Source organism: Gopherus flavomarginatus, chromosome 17 (assembly GCF_025201925.1).
Source record: "Gopherus flavomarginatus isolate rGopFla2 chromosome 17, rGopFla2.mat.asm, whole genome shotgun sequence".
NCBI classification, from domain to species: domain Eukaryota; kingdom Metazoa; phylum Chordata; order Testudines; family Testudinidae; genus Gopherus; species Gopherus flavomarginatus.
This window is the reverse complement of record NC_066633.1, coordinates 3,014,955-3,037,624: the sequence shown is the minus strand read 5'-3', so window position 1 is coordinate 3,037,624 and position 22,670 is coordinate 3,014,955. Positions and strand designations below refer to the sequence as shown.

Here is a 22,670-nt window from a genome sequence, read left to right as displayed (position 1 = left end):
TGAGTGTTATGGACATAGTTCAGCTACTTCTGCGTGCTGCATATGTGGTAAGATTGGGTCCATAGGAAGGAACATAGAATAATGTCTTACTACATCAAACCAGTGGTCCACCAAAACAGATCTCTGTTACGAAGAGGTGTCTGGGTATGAATTTCACTTCAGTATAGTAAGGACCAGTGATGAGGTTGTAAGATGAGTGGTATAAGGGTTGATTTTAGTCCTGAAGGTTTGAACAATTGCATGTAGGACTCATTTACTTTTTTATGCTTGATACTATAAACATAGGATTTTAATAGTTTAACATTTAAAATTGAATAATCTTAACTTGCACAAAAGATGGAATGAGGGTCTCTGTTATGATGTGGAAAGAAAGACTTGATAGAGTTAAAATAGCACTGACTAATGGAATTGTGAAGTAAGAGGATAAATAGATGAAACCTCCATTTTCATAGGATCCAGTTTCTGAACTGCCAGGATATCTGAGTTTTGTATGCCCCATGGCAATCCTTGTGCTCTGGAGTGTAGAAAAGGCTAGGCCTGGATAGTTCTCTGTATACCTCTTCCTTTTCATGCTTGTGGACGACAGGTTTGTCAATGAGGTGGCTTTCTTTCTGTTTTGACTGACAAATTATCTGTTAATCCAAGAAGAAAAATCAGTGCAGAATAGAATGTTTTCTCACTGGTAGTTTGAGCTTCAGCAAATCTTGAATAAATGTGGCAATATTTTATGCAATACTCTTAACCAACTAGTAAATATTCTGACTTCACTACTAAACATTTTCTATTTATCCTAATATCTCATTCTTTTGTCTGTGTGTTCCTCCTTTCTCATGCATTACTGTTAATTTCTGGATAATAAAAAGAACGAGGAGTCCTTGTGCCATCTTAGAGACAAACAAATTTATTTGGGCATGAGCTTTGGGCATTCGTTATAAGGCTGCTGGCTGTAGTGTGGCAACTTTTTCAATTTGCGGGAATTTGCACTAGCAGAACATTCTGCTGTTTTATAGAAACCTTGCTCACCTAGCCCAGGTCACTTCTAAACATCTATAAATCACTGCAGTAGTCCACATATTTATTTTGCGACTCTGTCTAGTGGTGAGAGTAGGGCATGGAGTCAGGATGGATCTGTTCTGTTCCCAGCTCTGACTCTCTCTATGACCTTGGGACAGGTTATTTAATAGTTCTGTGCCTTACTTACCACTGTGTGTTTAATAATACCTACCACACGGGAACATTAGAGAGTATATCTGTAAAACACTTTCAGATCCTTCAATGCATAGTATTGTATCTTGAGGGATAACCCAAGAATCTCATTGGATGTCCAGACCTGAACTAAGCAAGATATCTGATGCTGTGCAATTGTTTCCCATAAGCATAAAAAGGTTCAGTTTCATCCTTCCTCACAGAAGAATCTTGCTGGTTACATTGTTCAGTCTCTTCTATCAGTTACTGTTGTTCATCAAAAATAAATTAATAAATATAACAAAATTATTTGGAAAGAATTTCTCAAAGGTAATGCAAAGCAGTGTCAGGCTCACATTTGCTTTTGCACTATCATATCCACTATTAAATTAATTTCATTGCAGGAAATTACATAGGAAAAATAGTAAAACAGCCTCCAGGTGAAACCATTTTAGCACAAAGCTGGAGTTGCATGTACAAATAAGGTACCTGTCTATGGCTGTTTGATCCATCGGCTTTGTTAGAAATAAAGTATATGAAAATGTAGGAGTGAAATCAATAAATGTAGAAAATGTGAGAAACATAGTATAATAATTGCTGACCATTCCTCGTTTTGAGGAAAAGAATACAACTTGTCAATGGTAGAATCTGTCTCTATATAAAATTCTTTCTCTTGATAAGTGGTGTTCCTTTACTCAGGCATTTCACAGCTGTTAGCATGATGTGCATTGAGTACAGATAGTTTTAAAATAAGGTAAATATTTAGGACCTCTTTTGAAACAAACTGGCTGTTGTATTTATGCAAATATGTAATAGCACACAGCTCCCTGAAAATGGTGATGGATTGGTCCATGGTGTAATTTCTCGGGTGTGTTCAGGAATATTATTGACAGAGATTGATAATGTCAAGAAGGTTATTGGAAAATTAACTTTCACTCAGCTGTCAGGGGGAAGGTAGCTCAGTTTCTGAGGTAATATTGCCATAGAGGTAGATACTGCAGAGAAGTGGCTGAAAGTGGGTCATTTTGGAGGCATAAAACCTGCAGCGTTTGTAAGAGAAGGGACAGACGGCAGTGGGAATGTATAGCTATTGCCCTGGTGAGTAAAACCTCATTTTTCTTGATCCCTAAAATGATAAATATGTACCCCATGCTACATAAAGTAGCAGTGATCTGAGATCAATGCTGTGTCTAGGCACAACTATTTTGGCAGTCAAAGGAGGTTGGGAAGGAAATGCCAGAGGTAGACAGGGTAGTCAGATCTTTTTGTTTGCCTGCCCCCCCTCCCCATCCCCCCAAAATCAACTGAAGGGCATTCCTGACTGACTCCACAGTACATAGCTTTGTGTTACTGTGTTGAGAACATTTGTATTAGAATAATGCAAAATTGTTGCATGTAGGGCAGAACATAACACAATAGGCTGTTTGTCTGTTATGCATGCACATTTATTTATAATTTTCTTTAAAGGTTGATTCTCAGTTTCTTTGCAGAACATTATGTGCAGACCTTTCTGTAGAAAAATTTGACTTGATTAAAAAAAGACAATCTTGTGAATCCTGAAGGAATTTGGGCATTTAGCCCAGGAAGGGGAGAGTCCCCTTCTCTGCAAGAACTTAAAGTTAACCCTAGTCATCTGCAGAAGAAGTAATAAAAACCAGTGTGCAGACAGCAGAAGGATCACCTCATAGTCTCACTCTAAAAAGTATCAGTGTGTGACCCTTATTCTTTGAGAATAACTTGTCCATATGTGCAAGGAATTGTATTTACTTTAGGGCAACCTTATTGTTCAAAGTGAAACACAACTGTTAATATAAAGTTAGCAAGAACAGTAATTAAAAACTGGTTCTCTCAGTTCCAGATGTGATGGGATGCTTTTGCAGAATATATAGGAAAATCGATCAACAATGACTTTATTCAGGAGATAGAACACATTTATAAATTAGTATGCTCTTATTGATATATATTCTCAGGAAAAGAATGTGTCTAATTAGGGGTTTTTTTTATTTAAGGAGAAAAAAGTTTAATCTTTTTACACAGGCAAAAGTTTCTGCTTCCGTTTGGCTATTAGTTGCAGGATCCAGATGCTACGAAAGCTATTCTTGCAATGTTAGCATCTGGCTGCTTTGCAAGTTTTGCATACACTTTTATGAGGTGGTTTTGAAGTTGCCTTTGGATTTGAATCACGTGATTCTTCAGACTGTCTGACTTGCGTAATTCTCAACATCATTTCCTCTTACTCTTGATGATGAGAAATGAAAATACTTCAGGCTGTTCTGGCTTATTTGAAGTTAAGTGCAAGTATGTTTTCTATTCCTGCCCTTAGCCTTTGTCAGATTCCCTCTGCGGCAGGACAGGTATCCTGGCTCCTCGTTTCTCATCCCTTAGAATATTCATGTTATGGGGCCACAGACTGAGTCCATGGGCATAGTGATTAGATCAGGGAACCAAGAGTCAGGACTTCTGGGCTGTCTGCCAGTCTATGACTCACGGCCTGAGCTGTGGTACCTCTTGGTGCCTAAGCACGTCTGAGAAATTACAACAGTACTTCATAGGTGTGCTGTGAGGATTGCTCAATGTTTGTATAGGGCTCTGAAATGATTCAATTCAAAGGGGCTAGCTACACCCAGGCAAAAAAGGTAGTGTTTATTATCACTAGACTTTTTTAGGAAGGTGTCTTAGCGTTTAGTATTAATACTGTTGTATTTCTTTCGTATTTATAGAGATGAGCTGAGACATTTCATCTTAACAGTTCCTAGATTAAAGTTTTGGGAGAGCAGCAGTAGAAATTGATGGAAGGTCCTCCTGTACACTGGAGCTGACTGCGCTTGTTGATTCTCTAGAGTCTGTGTTTGACCTAGGGAATAGTATATAAGGCCCATCTGTTTGCTGAGGCTTTTGCTTGAGAGTGCTAGTTGTATTTGGGTAAATGGTTAGGAATCTTAGTTGTGCTCTTTATGGTGGCAAACTGTAATTCTGGGGATTGGTTTAGATACTGCACCTTTCGTGGCAGTACGTGGCTAATACTGATTTCTGTTTTGTTTTAATGATATTAATGTGTCTAGCAGCCTATGCAACAAGATCATGTTATATAAATAACATGTTTACAGCCTATATTTAATTCTTCTGTTAATCAGGAATGCACAAATTCTGAGAGTGGTAACAGAAATGTGCTTATATAACTTGGCTTCAGGCTTGAAAGCTTTATTCTATTATAAATTAAAAGGTAAGCATGTTGTTGCATGCTTGGTAACCAAGACAATAAAATTCTGGATAGTTTTAATATTAGTTACAGTAGTAGCATGGTGTGCGTGTCTCCTGCTGCTGTTTCAAAGAATGTGAACATTTGTATAGTGGATATCTATATGGAGTTCAAGGTTGCACAGAAGAGCACTTGAAAGGCCCTGTTGTCTCAATTTATCTGTAATATATAGGTCCTTTAATTTAAAAAAAGAATAAAGAAAGCGAAGCAAACTGTTTTGTAAAGTTGTCTGTGGATGATGTATTAAGTTTACAATATTAAATCTCTTTCAGAGGAACTAATGTTATTTTAAATGCACTTGATGTCTAGCCATGCACACTGAATTTTAAATGTGCATATATCTGTGTATCTACATGTCTTAAATATACATATACCCGTGTGTGTGTGTGTGTGTGTGTCTGAGAACAGAATAAGAGGTAAGAATAGTATAGTTAGCCTGATATGAAGGCACATTGATCTCTTGTCACATTGATTATGCAGTCATAACTATAAATCACTAAGTGCTCTTGGCACTGATCCTAGGATTCTTTAATGGGAGCCACGTGAAACAATCTTATAATGAATGGTGTGAGCTACATTTAAAACCATATCCAGGAGACTCTTTAAAAACAGTTTTATATCTTATTTCAGTTGGGCCCAAGTGCTAAGGAACTCCTTTTGAAAGTGATTGATTTTTTTCCCTAAAAAAAGCATGAACATTTCCAAATCAAAACCTTCCTCCAAATCCATGTTGCAAATGGCAATGGAGTAGGTGACTTACAAAAGAAAATTATGATGTTTTATAAGTGTTCTAGGAAAAAATAAGAGGAGCAAAAGGAAAGTGGTATAGGACAATATACAGATCACTCTGCCTGAGGAATCGCCTAAATTAGCTTGAGTTAAACCTTTCAGATGTGGTGAAGAAGGGTGTGTGTGTTTGAGAGGAGAATAATAAGGACTTCAAAAATACCAGGGGGATATTTATTAGTGGAAACAATAGGCCCATTAATAAACAGAAATTAATAAGGATTCAGATATGGCAGAGATATTAAACACCTTTTGTTTAAAGGAAGATTTTTTTTTCTGAAGAAAAGTAGTTTGAGAGCAGTTTGGGTACCACTCCCTTGGGATGCCATAAGGGTCTATGCTAGTGCATGCCATTCTTGTTTGTGGCTTTAATTTTAGTTTACACCCTCCCGCCCCAATGTAAATATAATTTATAGTGAGTGAATACTGTAGATGGAAAACGTGGACATGTACAAATTGAGTGGTCTGGGTGATATGCATGTTAAGGGAATTAGCCAACAAACTTTTCCAACTACTGATAACTCTTCTTGAAAAGTCACAGTGAGCTGGTTTGGTACTGGAAGAGTGAAGAAAAGTAAATTGTATGACCAGTCTTCAAAAGAGAAAATGATCTGTGGTTGAAGCAATTGTAAGCAAAGGGTGATAATAAAGATCTGTATATTAGATTTTGGGAGAGGTATAAGAGTGTATTGACAGAAGCAGTGCTGTATCCCACTTTGAACAAATGCAAGTTAATGTATATATGGGAAAAAGTAATCTGTGAAACCTGCATGCTGAAAAGAGTGATAATGGACTGTGATATAGACATGAGTGAGTAATGTGATGGATAAATTCAAAGCAGGATTGGGTTGCATATTCCAAAGCATTCTGCTATGGAGGTAAGTGGCAATAGCTTCTCCCTTTTTGGCTCAAGTATGATTGCATCTAAAAACAGCATTTGGCCATGGGCATCTCATTACCAAAAGATGTGAAGATTAAAAGATAAGCAACAGAAAATAAGGGGGCTGGAGAAACAGATTTATTTCTGACATGTAAAAAGTGGCCTTTATATTGTCCCTGGCTGCTTATACAACACTTAAATAGAGAATGAGACTTGTTGGCCAATGTTAATGACCATTACAATATTGTCACCCAATAAAGTAAATTAAAAAAACTAATCTCAAAATCACTCTCCCAGGTGGATGGCTCGGAGGAGTGATGGACATTAAACTGTGGCTATGAACTGGACAGCAGGGTCTTGAGCTTTGCTTGGCAAGTAAGTGTGGGGGGAAAAAAAGTCCAAAGGTAGGGGCTGTCCACTGACTGTGTCCTGACTCCAGGCTCCATATGGTTAAATCTAAGAACTTTCAGCAAGTGTTTGCAAGCTGACTCACTCTGCTGTGGCCGCACATATTGTAAGGAATGAGATGGCCTCTGGGGTAGGAAAGATTAAAATGTACAAAGCATTAAGAAAGCTAAATATACGTAGCTTGATGGACATAAGTTTACAAATATTTGAATGATGTCATGGGGATGCTTGCCTTCAATTGTTTGTATCATTTTCTTAATTGGTAAAATGAAGATGATGATAGTTACGTAACTACTACACAGGAGAGTGCTGAGGACTGGCAAGTTAAGTTTGTAAAATGTTTTGGATCTGAAGTACTTTTATTATTATTACTTTTAAAATGTGGTACTTGATGATCTTTCCATAGTTCAAACAGGGTGATAAATAATGGAGAAAACTATGACAAACCATGTGACTTTTTAGAAGTAAGTTGCGTTTCTTGGGGAGTTCTTCCAGCTACTACAATGTAGACTGTTCAGTAGTATTTCTGTTGAAAGAATAATCTCAGTGACTAATGTAAACCTTGGACTGCGGGTGAAGGATTTGAAACAAAGTGGGAAGTTTGCTGCAAATATTTAAATATCGGCGAGTAACGGTTCTATTGACATCTGTAGTGAGTGGCTCTGAATAGCTCTAAGGGCAGCGCTTCAATGTGGCTTGTGTGGCCGTGGCAGGGCGCTGGGAGAGAGCTCTCCCCAACACTCTAAAAGCACCACCTCCACAGGCGCACAGTCTACCCTGGCGCTTTACAGCACTGAAACCTGCTGCACTCGGGGTGTTTTTCACACCCCTGTGGGAGAGACTTGCAGCAGTGTAAATTGCCAGTGTAGACAAGTCCTAAGTTTGTTGACTTAATGTCATTTTTCTCCTAAGTATTGAACAGTGAATTACAATGACTGTCACCGTTTGTTTAATGAATATCAGTTGTTGACATAACAATATGAAAAAAGCTCTAGGGTTTTCAGTTCTTTAACTAAAGTGTTCTCAGTTAATGAATTTTGATATCTTCAAGGAAACAATGCTCAGCACTCTAGCTGTTGCAACTAGTAAAGACTGCACAAAGTCTTAACACAACCTCATCTGCACCTGCTTTCAGGATAAATTATTCTAACACTCATAAAATGGGATGTATGTGACTAAAATACTGAAAAGACTTCAGTTCTTTGCTTCCTGTTAAGGGTCTATCAGCTTTTCCATTCTTCTCTTTTTTTAGGGGTTTATAACTTGCATGTAAAATTTTTGCTGAGGGCTGAGACTTGGCTTATGCATTTCAGCCTGGCAGCAGATATTTACATATTCTTTATTTTTTCAGATATAAGAAAATTAAAGAAATATTTTTTTCGTTTAAATATTTCACCTTACGATGTACATATGTAACTCTCATTAGAGGTAGTTACCCATTTAGGTGAGACTCCACTTGGAACAGTAAAAACTTGAAAAAAAATCTTGTCTGAGATACCTTTCTGCACTTGTCTGAATCTAAGGAAAGACCGAATTAAAAAAAGTTGCAGTGGATAAATTGATACGTTTGGGGATTTAAAAATATGGCCCAGAAATTTTGAAAAGAAACTGTTGCTTTCAGTCAGGAACTGTGTTTCATAAGACATTTCACTACCAAACAATTACATGTTTTAAAGATTGAATGAATGCCTTGTTACTCTGGAGCAATGGTTCTCAACCAGGGGTCCAGGGCCCCCTGGGGGGCTGCGAGCAGGTTTCAGGGGTTCACCAAGCAGAGCCAGCACTGGACTTGGCTGGGGCTCAGGGCAGAAAGCTGAAGCCGCTTCGCATGAGGTTGAACCCCTGAGCCGGAAGCCCTGCCACCTGGAGCTGAAGCCTGAGGAACTTAGCTTCATGTGCTCCCTTGTGGCATGAGGCCACAGCAGTTGACCTGCTTGCTACCCCCTAATGCTATTCCTGGCTTTTATATGCGGAAAAACAGTTGTTGAAGCTCAAGGGTGTGTGTGTGGAGTTTTTATAGGATACTGGGTGGGGGGGCTCAGGAAGAAAAGTTTGGGAACCCCTGCACTGGAATCATCGTGGTCTATTGGTTGAGTTCATCTGCTTTTCAGCCTTGTCACCATGTATATTTACATTGACTGTAATGATTGATCCCTTTATTTGTTACTTATTGGCTTCAGAATGCACGCTTTAAAAACTTCAGCTTGGGAGACTGAAATAGTTGAATTTTGCCATTCTAGTTCTTTAGAGCTTGTGCCTTTGGGGAATAATAAAACTGAATTAGACAATATATTAGCTTTAAGTTTTAGGAACAGTATCCATGACCTAAGGGCATGGCCACACTTGCAGATGTAGAGCCCAGTGAGTTAAACCCGCCTTCGGAGAGTGCAGCAGGGAAAGCGCTGCAGTCTGTCCACACTGACAGCTGCTTGCGCACTGGTGTGGCCACAGTTGTGGCACTTGTAGCAGCATTGGGAGCGGTGCATTATGGGCAGCTATCCCAGCATGCAAGTGACTGCAATGTGCTTTTCAAATGGGGTGGAGTTTAATAACTGGAGATATACCTATCTCCTAGAATGGGAAGGGACCTCAAAAGGTCATCTAATCCAGCCCCCTGCCTTCACTAGCAGGACCAAGTACTGATTTTTACCCCAGATCCCCGAGTGGTCCCCTCAAGGATTGAACTCACAACCCTGGGTTTAGCAGGCCAATGCTCAAATCAGTGAGCTATCCCTGTGGCAGTGTGTTGTGTGTATGTGGAGGGAGAGAGAGTGGGTTTTTTGGGGACTGAGAGCATGTCAGGATACTATCTTGTAAGTTCAGACAGCAGCAGGCCCCTCCTCCTTCCCGCCTCTCTCTCTCACATACAGCATTCCACACTAATCCGTCTCGGAGTAGATAAGCAGCTGGCTGTCAGAAACGAAGCTTTCAAACGTCATATCCGCATTCCTGCAGCGAGTTCAAAACAATGACAAGAGTGGCCACTTGACTTAAGGGGATTATGGGACATTTCTGGAGGCTGATCAGAGCGGTGTAATGCAACACCTTGTTCACACTGGCGCCACGGTGCTCCAGCAAGGGCGCAGCAAATGTTGTTCTACTCACCGAGGTGGAGTACCAGCAGCGCTGTAGCCATGGAGTCAGAGCGCTTTACATGCTTTGCCAGTGTGGATGGGTAGTGAGCTAGAGTGCCCAGGGCTCCTTTATTGTGCTGTAACCAGGGCTGGCTCCAGGCACCAGCTTTCCAAGCTGGCGCCTGGGGCGGCAATCTTCAAGGGGCGGCAGTCCCTGTTGTTTTGCCCCCAGCAGCGCGTCGAATTGCCGCCGCAGACGGTGGGGGCAGTCTGTGTGCCCTTAGGGCGGCATGCGCGTTTCCGCGGCGGCGGCAATTCAGCAACAGCTTCTACGTTTGGGGCGGCGAAAACTGTAGAGCTGGTCCTGGCTGTAACTCGCAAGTGTAGCCAAGCCCTAAGATCACCATGACACGAGGCTAACAGACATATTGTAGGGAGACATCAATAGCCTTTACACAATCTTCATACTGGTTAATAATATAACTCCTTTGGTTTTGCAGGAGTATGTTGTTCATGTTGAGTTGTATTTTGGAAAGCACTGTACAATTTCCTCTGACATTGTTTTAGGTTGGGTTATTGCTATGCCGGCAAAGCCCTGTAGTGGAGATGCAGCCTATACCAGTAGAAGGGGTTTTTCTGTTGGTGTAGGAACACCACCTGCTTGAACAATGTTAGCTATGTCAACGGAACCATTCTTCCATTAACATAATTGGGGCTACACTGGGGCTTATGTTGGCATAGCTCTGTCATGGGTGTAGTTTTTCACAACTCTGGCCAGCATAACCATCCAGCATAACCTTCAAAGGGCAGACCAAGCCCTAGATTTTCACTCTCAGTTGATGTGTGAGCTTCATGTTTGACAGTTTTTACCTTGAATTCCCATGTCACTTTTTCTGGCTGTTAGTAAGAAAGAATTCATAGTCCCTGCTCTGAAGAGCTTATATTCCTTCTAATCAGTTTCTCATCACTGTGGTATAAAATCCATCTTTACATATGTGGTCTGATCTTAGTCTCTTTAAGCAAAATGTTTGCTAAATTGTATTTTCTTACTCATTTCTTGCAGAATTCTCTTCTATCTAATGCACTTCAGGGACATGTCTCAAGTGTTCTCCTTCAACGTCCCTGTTAATAGTTTTTAGTTTTGGCAGGTGTGTATTAAACGTTAACACTCTCTTTTTTTGGATGTTAGACTGCTATTTATTTATGGTAATTTCTAGTCATTTTAAAGTGACTGTTGAGAGAGATGAACTGAGGAGGAAAAGTTTGTCAGGGATTTACAGTAAATATCTCTGCTTTTGGAAATGCTGTCAGAAGTTTGTTTAGGTTCAAGTGAATTTTTGTCATGTGCCAGACAGAATCAGTCTGTTACAATGAATTGGTCATGTACTTTTACCAACAAAAAGGGAGAATGGGAAACCAAAGCCTGCTCAGGATTTCCTGTCTCCTTGTAATACAGAAGTGGGGGGGGGGGGGTATGCTGTTTAACCTAGCCTGTAATTAGGTCCTACATGGAAGCATATATTACTGTGCTTGGGTTGCCAAAGCACTTCAGTATGATAGATGAGATTTAAAGGTTGATCTGACTAAATTGCGATGAGAATACTAACGACAAAGATATTTCTGTTGTGAAATATTCCTACCAGACATCATGGCTGTGGCATAAATGCTGTAAGATAATGGACAATAAAAGTCACTCGAAAATAATACTCTCCTAGGATTGGACTGCTTTCTCCACTGCACGTACACTGAACTAGGAGATAATGTAATCATAAGCCTAGACCATCATTTAAAAATATAGGTAATCTCATATAACATCTTGACAGATTTATTTTATTAGCAAGCCAGCGAGAGAACATTCTTGGGCAGCAGAGAGGAAGAAAGTAGTACCACCGTGGTAGTGGTTACTTTGTAAAATAGTTTGCATCACTTCACTCTTTCAGGAAGCCTACTGTAAATGACACAGCACTCACTAGAGATTGGGGAACCCTGGTTCCCATCTGTAAAATGTTTGATTGGTATGTCAGTCATTGACCGAAGAGCCTGCTCATCAGGTACATAATATTAGAGCTTTTATTCACAATTAACTGTTGGATCCCTCTGTGTATGCCACAGAGTGACTGGGCAGGGCTTTGATAGGGGACCCACTTGAATGCGGACAAATCATGCACAGGTATCTGGAAGCGTGTGTGTGATGGTTTGCCCCCCCACTCTTGGGTGCCACCTGATGTACTAAAATCACAGTGAGCCCGCCTGTTCCAGCAGCCTGGGCTCCCTCACCCTGTCCTTCTGTGCCAGGCCCTCAAACCTCCTCTGGAGTGCGCACACAGGTAGGGACACGCTCAGCTGCAGAAGGACACAGACACTGAAATCATTCATATCTGGCATATTCATATCATAGCAATATCTCTGTGAGGAATATGGGGCGTAGGGTCATAATGTCAATCTTGATTGCTTGTTTTGTTGCACCAGCTATTTTCATCCAAACATAGTTCTTTCCCCATTTGGCTCCCCAGGAATTGAGGGTGGGGAAGACATGTAGAGGGATATAATAATCTGGAGAAAAAGTACATATGTGGGTGTATAGTCTATACACAGTATTAATATCTTTTGCATTGTTGTACCACTACATGGCAGATATAAAAGGCCACTTGGCACTTCTGTAAGGCAGGTCACTACTAACCTCATTTTACAGATGGGAATACTGAGACTCCCTGGCCTTGTGGAAGTCACTTAGCTTATGGGCTTCATTTTTCCCAGCACCTCCCAAAGCCCTACTCTTTGTTTGTAGCAATGCTAAGGAAAGCAGTAATGTATGTGGCTCATTTCGTGTTTATAGGAGCATCCATCTCAACGGCCCTAATGGGTTAACAAAAGGCTTGTTATGCAGGGCCAGATGAGGACAATTTCATTCTATGGGACAGATAGGCACTACTACTCTGTGTAGTGTAATCCTTTCTTTTGTCTCTTACCTATTAGGTCAGCTAACAACGGTTCATCTGTGGGCATTTGGGTTTGCTGACAGTAGTGTTGCGGGCAGCAAAAAGGACTGAAATGCCAGCCATATGGAAAGCAGCTGGGTATGCCTGGTAATAAGATGAAGGTGTGCTGGCACAGGAAACAGGCATGTGTTGGGCGCAACTACTGCTGCTTCACTATCTCCTTGGGAGGTTTTTGTCGCTAGTCATATGGAGTATTCATCTGGGAGAGGATAATTTGGCCTCTGGTTGAGTTTTAGGCATCCAAAGACACATGCTAATACCTGATTAAGCTGGCCGCAGCTGTTGCCAAGTCTGGTTTGGAGAGGAGCTTCACCTTGGGCATTAGGTGCATAAGAATCTGAACGCTGATGAGGTTCTATTCCTTAATGTACATCTTGTAACTAATGATCTTGGGCTCCAGTACCAAGCACCCTGGGCTCTTCCGCCCTATGAAAGGCACCTGTCAGATACCTGCAGGGGATCGTGGAAGATTTTTTTTTTTTGTCTGAGTGGAATATTTGAGTCAAAGGAGAAGAGCAAGAGGCAGATCTGTTTGGGAGATATAGTCCTGTAGAGGAGCTCCCAGGAGAATGTGAGCTTGTTGTACACTTGTGGAATGTGGGGCCCCTTCAGGTTAGGGGATTCATTTAACTTCAAATGAGAAGAGGTGGTGAATTGAGATCTTGATTGACAGGTGCTTTGGCTTGGGCAGATGGTAGTGGAGCTGACTGATGATTAAGTTTCAGGAATAGTGTGACTGCACGGGATGTAAGTCGGCAGAATTTGATTCTAGATCTGTTCACTTTTAGCTATAAAAACTTTGGGTTTGTGTGGTTAAAGTTCTTTATGCTCTTATGCTGATGATTTTTGATTGTTATTGATTTTACTTTGTTCATTTCACACGTGTTAGTAAAGATGCAGCTGAGGTAGCAAATAAATTCATTTATTTCCAGTCTAAGTCAAAGCCTGTTTTTCTAGTTTGTTCTTGTGTACGTTGTTTCTAGCTTTGTAAAAATTCCATTTTGCACGTGAATAGTGGTACAATATATAAATGAATATAGTGTAGTAGTAATAACTGTACTTCAGAATGATGACAGTGAGTGCTAGGATTTTTAGAGACTAGGACAGCAGTTGTTTTAATAATTGTTTGATAGGGGAATTTCCTTTGTGGGTGAGTATGTTTGGAGTGTGCACTGGCATGTATTTTCCTTTCGTGTCATGCCACTCCTTCAAATACAAGGGCAAATATTAGACAAACCTATTCTAGTATGTGGGCTGAGAGAAAGGACCAGATTCCACATCATTTGAGGTTTGGGTGGATCACTGTATTTGGGATGTATTCCTAAAGTGGTGGTGGTGTGTGTGCCCATGCACTCATGTCGAAGGACAGTGAGTTGGAAGTTTGGTACTCTATATGTTTTCAGAGTGCTGTCTTCCTAGCTTTTGAGTTTATAACTTCAGATCTGTTGCTGGAAGGAAGGCAGCATTATGCTGAGTTCATTGTTCTTTTCTGAAATTGTTTGTTTTTAAGTTGGGTTCAGCTCTAATTAACCATGTTTTATTTCCTTCCTTTGTTTCAGTAAACTGTTTTCCCTACTGGTTCGGGTACAGGCCAACAATCCTGCACCAGTAACTCCACTGCAGATATTTAGGTAAGCAGCATATTCAGTCATACAAGACCTGCCAGTTTCTGTGTGGTTGTATGCTATCCTGATGTCTGTCTTTTTTTACAAAACTAAGTGCTTAACTGAGACAGTGTTACTTCTTTTATTTATTATGTGCAGCTAAGTTCCAGCATTTTAATAACTGAAGCATGTCACTGGCTTGTTTGTTCATATGAATTCTCCTCTTTGTTTTCAGTGAGAGAAGTTTGTTCCTTGATCTTTGTAGATTTGGTGGGGGTGCAGAGAGAGTGTCCCACTTACCAGCCTGTGTCCATTCTTGTGACATACTGAAGATTGTATGTAAACAGCACAGCCAGTTTTGCTAATGTTGCTTAATCATAATTTGCAAGTTTTCTTCTTGTGTGCAAAAGAGGCTAGGTTATACTGCTTACATAAAATCTTACATGCCATAAACCTGTGGAACTTGCTGCTACAAGATGTTGCTAAGACAAGTGATTGTGAATTTCAAATTGATTAGACATTTATGCAATTGGACAAGCACCTGCAATTATACTAGTCTGGGACAAAATTATTCAAGTGAACAGTTGTGCTTCAGGCCATATGGGACCACTGGTTGAGGTAAAGGAGAAACGGAAATTCCCTTTGTGGCATAGTATTATACAATTAGTTTAGCACAGAGGAACTTTATTTCCTCTGACACTTCTTGCATTGGCCACTGACTGAGGCACTGGCATGGATGGATCATTCGGTCTATTCTTGCATGGCAAGAGGAAGAATACCTGACTGAACTGGCCACTTATTATTTTCCTGTATGATAATTCTTGTGTTTCTGAACCCTTCAAAAGAAGCATCCCCATCATTTATCCCTTATAGGTAAAGTGCCAGTGCTAACATTATGCTTTAATGTTGTATGAAACTGACCAGGATTAGTATGCGGTATTGCTAGGTTCATTAGATTGGTAGGCCGTCAGCATCATTAAGAACTTACATGTTGGCTTACAATTTACCCCAAATACTGCAAGAATCATAGCATGCCATTAATAATTTTTACACAGAATTCTCTAAGTGCCAGGCTTGAAAAAGCAGTGATGGTTTCCTCTCTACATTTTACTTTCTAGAAGCTGAGATTAATATACACTCTACAGTTACTCTGTGCTGCTTACAGGGAATGGAACCTCAACAATGACAATTCATACCTCACAATAAAAAGGAACCGTATGTCCAAACAGGAATTCTCAGAATAAATAATTGTTCAGAAGCAAAAATATTAATTTAAAGTTTGATTTAAAGAAAGTAAAGATTGAGAGCCTGATTTCAACAACTGGCTAACACTGGCTACAAAAAGAACAGAAGTACTAGTGGCACCTTAGAGACTAACGAAAGCTCATGCTCAAATAAATTTGTTAGTCTCTAAGGTGCCACAAGTACTCCTTTCTTTTTGCTGATACAGACTAACATAGCTGCTACTCTGAAAACTGGCTACAAAGGATCCCATGAACGACATGCATACTTTTGGAGAAAGACTTTGCCTCTACATATATTGATTTTTGTGGCATATGACCTACTTGGATCTTGTGCATTTGAAATATTTAATGTGAACATTTGTAATTGCCTCAAGCAGAAATTCAGCATTAGTTAGTTTTTGTAACTTACTCTTCTCACAGGTGATTGTGATAACTTCCCTTTTTCATCCAGTGTGAGGAATGTGTGGCACACCTCTGTGCTATTTTAAAAATATATCTGTTTGCACTTCCCCAGCTGCACACCCAAACAAGAACAGTCTGAGCTTCCTAAGTACCTTGGAAGTAACAATGAGAGAGCCCATCTCTTGAGTAATAAAAGTGCAGGGCTAGGACAAAGCAGAGTGGAAAGCTGCCAGTGCATAGGGAGAGCTTATTCCAAGGCCTCTTGACTTGTTTCTACTGTTGTCTTTGGCTGTTAAGCAGATGAAGAATTCTTCAAGTATTCTTCTGGAACTGTGTTTTTATTAGCAAACGGGAAAAGGAAGTGAGAAGGAATTGGGAGTCTGATTAAATGGTTTTGAATTCTGTTTTTTATTAATGTTCTCTACTGTTGGTTTTGTGTACCTTTCATTTTCTGCTTAAACAGTACTTAACTAGATTGTTTCTGTCTGATTTCTTTGATGCTGTATTGTGCCAATGATGATGTATTAAAAGTTGAGTAGAAAGCACTAGGTAGAATGAGTTTGTTAATCTCTGTCCAGTTGTCAGTGGCATCATGTCTTCAAACTCACCATCACAGTGCACTAATTTTTGCAGTCTTGTTGTATGTGCTCAAGAGAGGACAAGGTCTAAATAGGCCATGGAGATGAAATGCTCCTCTTACCCCTGGATATAGTTCCTGCAAGTTAGAATTGAGGCACACTCTTGCAATTTACAAATCTTGGGGAAGCTTGAATTGCTGTTGCAAAGCTGTGAATAAACAGAACAAAATTAGTTTTCAGGTCTGTTAATCTAGTGTACATTTCTTTTGTGGTTCAGTTAGAAACTGCTGTACAACTTCGAATATAGGAGCTAGAGCTGGAACAATTTTCTGGGTTATCTATCTTTGGAGGGATTAATTTAAAAAAACCCCACTGATTTTGGCAGGAGCACATTTGCAATGGAAATATGACAACTTAAAGGTGTATTTTACATTTTGGATGTCAGTGACTTAAGTATCCCTTTTAAGAAAGCTACATAAATATACATACAATATAAATACATGATTGAAGATGGAGTGCATGCTCCATAAAATCAACACAGTTATTCCTTCTGATTGAGTTTAGTCACTTTTCAGAATGCTGTGCATCTACTGTGAGGGAATGGCTGCTATATTTTTGATGTATTGTGGAACAAGTATCAGACTGTGTGTACACTGCAGCTGAAGGTGTGATTTGCAGCTCAGGTAGGTACACTTGCACTAGCTTTAATCTGGCTACAACACTAAAAATAGCAATGAAGAGGAGGCAGCACAAGCTTCAGCATGGGCTAGCAACATGACTATATACCCAGGGGATCAGGTAGGCATGTATGTCTGGCACTGAAGCCCATGCCACTGTGTCTTCACTGTGATTTTTAGTGTGCCAGCTAAATTAAAGGTAGTGAGAGTATGCCTGTCTGAGCTGAGATAATTCAACTGCAATGTAGATTTACCTTCCATCTGACAAGTGTTTCCTTATTGTTAACAAACTGGGTAGTAATATTGGATCCCAAGATCTAGCAGAATTCTGTTACCCAGGGAAGGTCTTGGATTTCTTGTAACTTAATTACCTTTCTTTGACCAATTTCTTTGGGTACAGATGATGCTAAAATCCTCGTGATAGTTTATTTCTAACCTCATTGGAACTTCTCTTTTTAAGATGTTGAATTTTAAAAAGTAAAGAGTCATTAAAGTATTACGCTGTGTTGATTAGCAGTGATATACTGACACCTTTGTGACTCTGGAAGTATAAAATGGTTAAAATCAGGTGAAGATTCTTACAGTGCAGCGTGCATTTATTTCCTGCTTAATACAGGAAGAGTGCTGCTTGCAGACAACAACAGGTCCCTGCATTCAGCACCCCATCCTGGTTTGTACAGCCATAGTATCAAGTGCAAGACTGTAATAGCCAATGGACTTGAGTAATTCTGAAAAGAACAGTTAAGACTGAGAGAGACAGTTCTGAAGTGCTCCCTTCCATTCTATCCTGGAAAATCATTATCCTAATGACGTTTAAGGTTTTGTGGTAGTTAGCTCTTATGAGTTGGTGGGATAGTCTGCCCCATATTGTGCATGTAACATAGCCCGACTAGTTCCAGATTTAAATAACAAAGGTTTAAAAAGGTATTAATTATATACAAAGAAGTTAGAATGACTGACTTGTGGTATCAATTGGTAATTCAGTCTTCAGTATACTCGTTAACTACAAATTAGCCTTTACACATGTAGCTTTCTTTAATCCATAAATTTCACTATAAAGAGATCTGGTAGGGAAACTTCAGCCCAGAATGTGGGCGTTTCAAATAACCTTTTCGACTCGTTTGTTAGAAAAGTATAAGCATCTGAAAATGGGGCTGGGAAGATGGAAGGTTGTAAGCAGTTTTGTAGCTTTTAACTATAGCAGCCATTCCCAGTGTTCTCTACCACGTTGTGTTCATGTTTAAAAGTGCAACTGGAATACTGGCTTTAGTTACCTTTTCGCCTGTTTTTATTTAAAGTGTCATAAAACTTGAAAAATATGCAACAGTTTATTGTAAAATTCTCTGCATACAATTCAGGAGCCTTTGCTGACACAAATTAAAAAGTGCTTCTCCGTTGTTAGCAGCAGTCTGAAGGCCCTCTTATCAGAACGCTTGCTGAGGATAAGCTTGCCAGTCTACCTATGGTGTGAGTGTATGCCAGTAAGAGCCTGGAATAGCAGAACTGCCAGTTTCGAGCAGGACACTCTGTCCCTTAGGTGTCAGCGGGGATCAGAGCTGGTGTCATGTTAGCTGAGCCATATCTCTTTTCAAAACTGATTTTATTCTTACTCCTTTATTTGCTTGCAGCTACGGTACTTTAAGCAAACACTAACCAAACCCTAATACTCTGCCTAATAAACTCTTCTACATGCTTATGGTAGCTATGTTGTTCTCAGCTGTTAATTTACTTTCCCATCGTCTAATCTGTCCTGGTACCTTGGGTTTCCTAAGGAACCCAAAGAGTTATGGTTCTCTTAGAAATGCCTGAGTTTCATGTGATCTGCTGACTGGCTTGGCTTCTCAGATTTACAAATAACTTGATATCTTTTTGGACTTTACTCTGTCCCTAAGGCAAGCTATGGTAGATGGGATGTAAGATCAGGGTTAGACTATGGATATGAATCAATGTTCGAGTATGGCAGCTGGGATCTAATATTTTAATGCATTCCGGTATCTCCAATTTTTAAGTGTGAAACTTAATTGTCTTAGGTGGTAAGAGGCAAAAAGGGAATCTGTCAGTAAACTGCAGCCCATATCAGTATGTTCTCTGTGCATGTAGGATTTTTTTTATTATGCTTTCTTTTTAAATAAGAAACCTTTATAAATCCTAATTATTTTAGGTCCCACTTTTTAGAGAATTATAAATTTGATGGCTCTGACAACAACACACAATGCACAAATTACTTGGGGGTGTTTCTAAGAGAGATTCCATGTCTAGTGGATGGAGCGCTGGATCAGAATTCAGAGATCTGGGTTTTGTTCCCACTTTGACCAGTGGCCCATTGGGTCTCCTTGGGCAAGTCACCTTTCCCTCGCTGTGCCTTAATTTCCTCATCTGTAAAATGGGAATAATGACACTGATTTTTATAAAGGGCTTTGAGATCTACTGATGAAAAGTGCTATGTAAGAGATACGTATTATTATTAAAAGGACTTTAAAAACAAACAAACAAAAAAAAACAACCCACCATGATCTTCCTTACCTGTGTTACTAATAAACCTACAGATTATTAAAAGTGAAAGAATGTTAACATCTAATGTTACTTTTTCTTACTCATGCTGATTCTTTGTACTCCTCTCTCCCGGACAATGAAAACAAACTGAAGTTCATATTATGACTTTTAAAACACTTTTATATTTAGACCAACCCAGAAATGTTCAGCACTTTGTTTTTGGCAGGTGCTGTACTATAGGGCTCTTACTATTCTTTGGTAGTGGGAATGTTTGTTTTATGATCTAGGTAGGGGCAGTTTGAACCAAAATGTTTGTCCAGGTGTGAGAGTGGCTGAATGTTTGTTGCTTTTATAGCTTTCCTGGCTGGTAGATCAATACAACAGAAGCCTTGATGTTTTCCTCATGGGAACCCCAACCTCTTTTCATAATCAAATGGCCAGCACTGGGAAAACAGAAAGAATGCTGTCAGGTTTCAGAATGAATCTGTAGCTTGTTCTACTGCAACATGGAAAACTCAAAATTTGTTCCTGTCTTTTGTATGGCTAGTAGCAAACATGTAGTATGGAAGTAGCATGATGTGGTCTCTGAGGGATAGGGGAAATAATCTAAAACTTTGTGACTCGCATGATGAGTGCTGGTTCTGAGCATTGGCACTGGAAGTTTTTAAAGCATTTATTTAATTCTCAATTTCATATTCCTAAAAAGACAGTGGATATTTTTAAAATGTCACTGTACATCCATGTGTTATGGTAGGTTGTGTTATACCTAACCAGCAAAATTCTGTCTGCTCCTACGTCTCTTTAACTAATAGTACTAATAGAACAAAACGCAACCTCCAATGCAAAAATTCTTCTGATGACTTGAGCTGTAGATGATCCCCCTCATTTTCCAACTGTTGTCGTTTAAAGTATAAGGAAGTCAGTGCTCAGATGCCCTTGGTGCATTAATACATAACAAAGTTCCCTGTCTCGCTCAGTGCTTGCCAAGACTGCTGGAGAAAAGGTTTCTGACACCATTTTGGACACTAGATCTTATCTTGTCACAGTTGTTATACTCTTGGAACAGTATCAGAGGGGTAGCTGTGTTAGTCTGGATCTGTAAAAGCAGCAAAGAATCCTGTGGCACCTTATAGACTAACAGACATATTGGAGCATGAGCTTTCGTGGGTGAATACCCACTTCATTAGATGCATGTCATGCATGATAACTCTTGGAACAGTTATCAGACCAGCCACAAAGAGGTGACCCAGGACCGACACAGTACCTGAAGCGCGGATGGATGAATAAGTGGGCATGTTATTTTACTAGCCAAAAACACTCTGTTCAAAGTCTTCTTGCATTTCCTGGGCCATTTAGTATTTAATATTTAAATTCTGAATAAATAGTTTGACGAGAAGCCTTGCTTTCAGGCCCAGAATCTGATACATCTACTCAGATTGAGTAGTACTTCAATCCACACATACTTCTATTAACTATTCATGGGATTTTTTCACTTTGAATAAAGGTATCGGGACATGGACTACATTCATTCCCTGCCTCTAGTCATTCTGACTATCTTGAATCTCTAAATATGATTCATTGTGACAGGATACATTTCCCTGCTCCTCCTAGAAAGGCTATGGTGTATACTCACTTTTGTGCTTAAACAAAGAGATAACCTGGATCAAATATTCTTTTGCGTAAAGACATTTAATTTCCCTCAGTCGTTATTTCATTTACTAAGATGTTATGCAAGTTATTTTCATGCTGCATGTGACACTGTGCGGAAATACCATACCACATTAGTTATCTTTGATGGGAACTTGTGGTAATAAAGATTAGGAAGTAAAAGAGGAGTTATGCCTGTGGCTCCTGTTTACATTGGATCTAGATGGTGCATTCATATATACCGGAGATCCATTTGAGTAGGAATGAGGATCACTGTACTCAGCTAAGGGAGCAAACTGCTTCACACTGTTCAGCCAACAGGGGAATTTCACTTTTCCAGACAGGGTTGCTTTGATCTGACTTTGTGTTCTCAAAAAGTTATTGCACAAAGATTGGATTTCCAGCAGTTTACTTGTAAATTTGGCTGGTCTATAACATTCTCAGGGCTCTTTCATTCATGTCTCTTTCAGTCTTTTCCTTCCCAACACCCACGAACTTTTACTTAGGATATGGCTACGCTTGCAGGGTTTTTGCGCTGTAAGTTTCACTGGTGATAGGGAACCGGTGAAAGAAAAGCACTGGTTTGTGTACTCACTTAATTCCTCAGGCATCGAAGAGTGTTTACACTAGCAGCCCTTCCGTCACCGATGAGAGCAGCGCTTTAGGGCAGCTATCTCACAGTGCAGCTCTCTCGATAGGCCTTGTGGGAAGGAGGGGGTGAACGGAAGGCATTCTGGGTCCCTGCTCAGTGCTCTGTGCTGCACTGCTTCATGTCCCAGCAGCCCCATTACTACTTGTTCGTTTCATGGCATTTTTTAAAAAAACCTGCTGTCTGGCTACTTTCCCTGCCACATCTGTAAGCAAAGGGAAAGGGAGTTTCAAACTTCCCAGGGCTTACAGTGGGAGGGGTGGACATCCGTTTATCTAGGGTCAGAGGAGCAGCGATGCTGGCCAGAGTGGTCACTTTTGGAACTATGAGAGATCTTTTGGAGGCTAAAAAGTGTTTACACTGGTAGAACCTGTCTTCACTTTCATAACAGTGCAAAACCAACAGTAGTAAGAACTGTATGCCTCTCATGAAGGTGGTTTTCTTTTTGCAGTGAAACTTCTGAGTTTCACTGCAAAAAGTCATTAACAAGTGTAAATGCTCCCGTGGTTTTAGCACAAAAAAGGGACTTTTTGCACTTTAAATGACAGGTGTAGACAGCCTTAGTCTTATGTGAAGTTGTAGAGGTATAAAAGTAATCCAGTCATACTTGAAACCACATGATGATCCCCCACCCTTCTCTACAGATTTAAGATAAGCCCAGATGTGATGTCTTGAGGTGCAGGAATCTGAGTTGTGGTGTGGGTACTGGATTTCACTACTCCTTTCAGTAACCACATTACTGGCAGCTTAAATGCAAGTTAGATTTCCTTTTGGGTTTTGACTCA

The 22,670-nt window shown here is 40.0% G+C and overlaps 2 protein-coding genes across 3 annotated transcripts in view; one reads left to right on the top strand and one right to left on the bottom strand.

Moving 5' to 3' along the window:
* Window positions 1-22,670, bottom strand: part of PSMB7 (proteasome 20S subunit beta 7) — a 563,007-nt gene that overhangs the window by 427,670 nt on the left and 112,667 nt on the right. The gene's annotated exons all lie outside the window — the stretch shown is intronic.
* Window positions 14,151-22,670, top strand: part of NEK6 (NIMA related kinase 6) — an 83,218-nt gene continuing 74,698 nt past the window's right edge. For both annotated transcript variants that reach the window (XM_050926274.1, XM_050926273.1), the window contains exon 1: window positions 14,151-14,222. The gene's annotated coding sequence lies outside the window, so the exon portion shown is untranslated. The remainder of the gene's footprint in view (window positions 14,223-22,670) is intronic.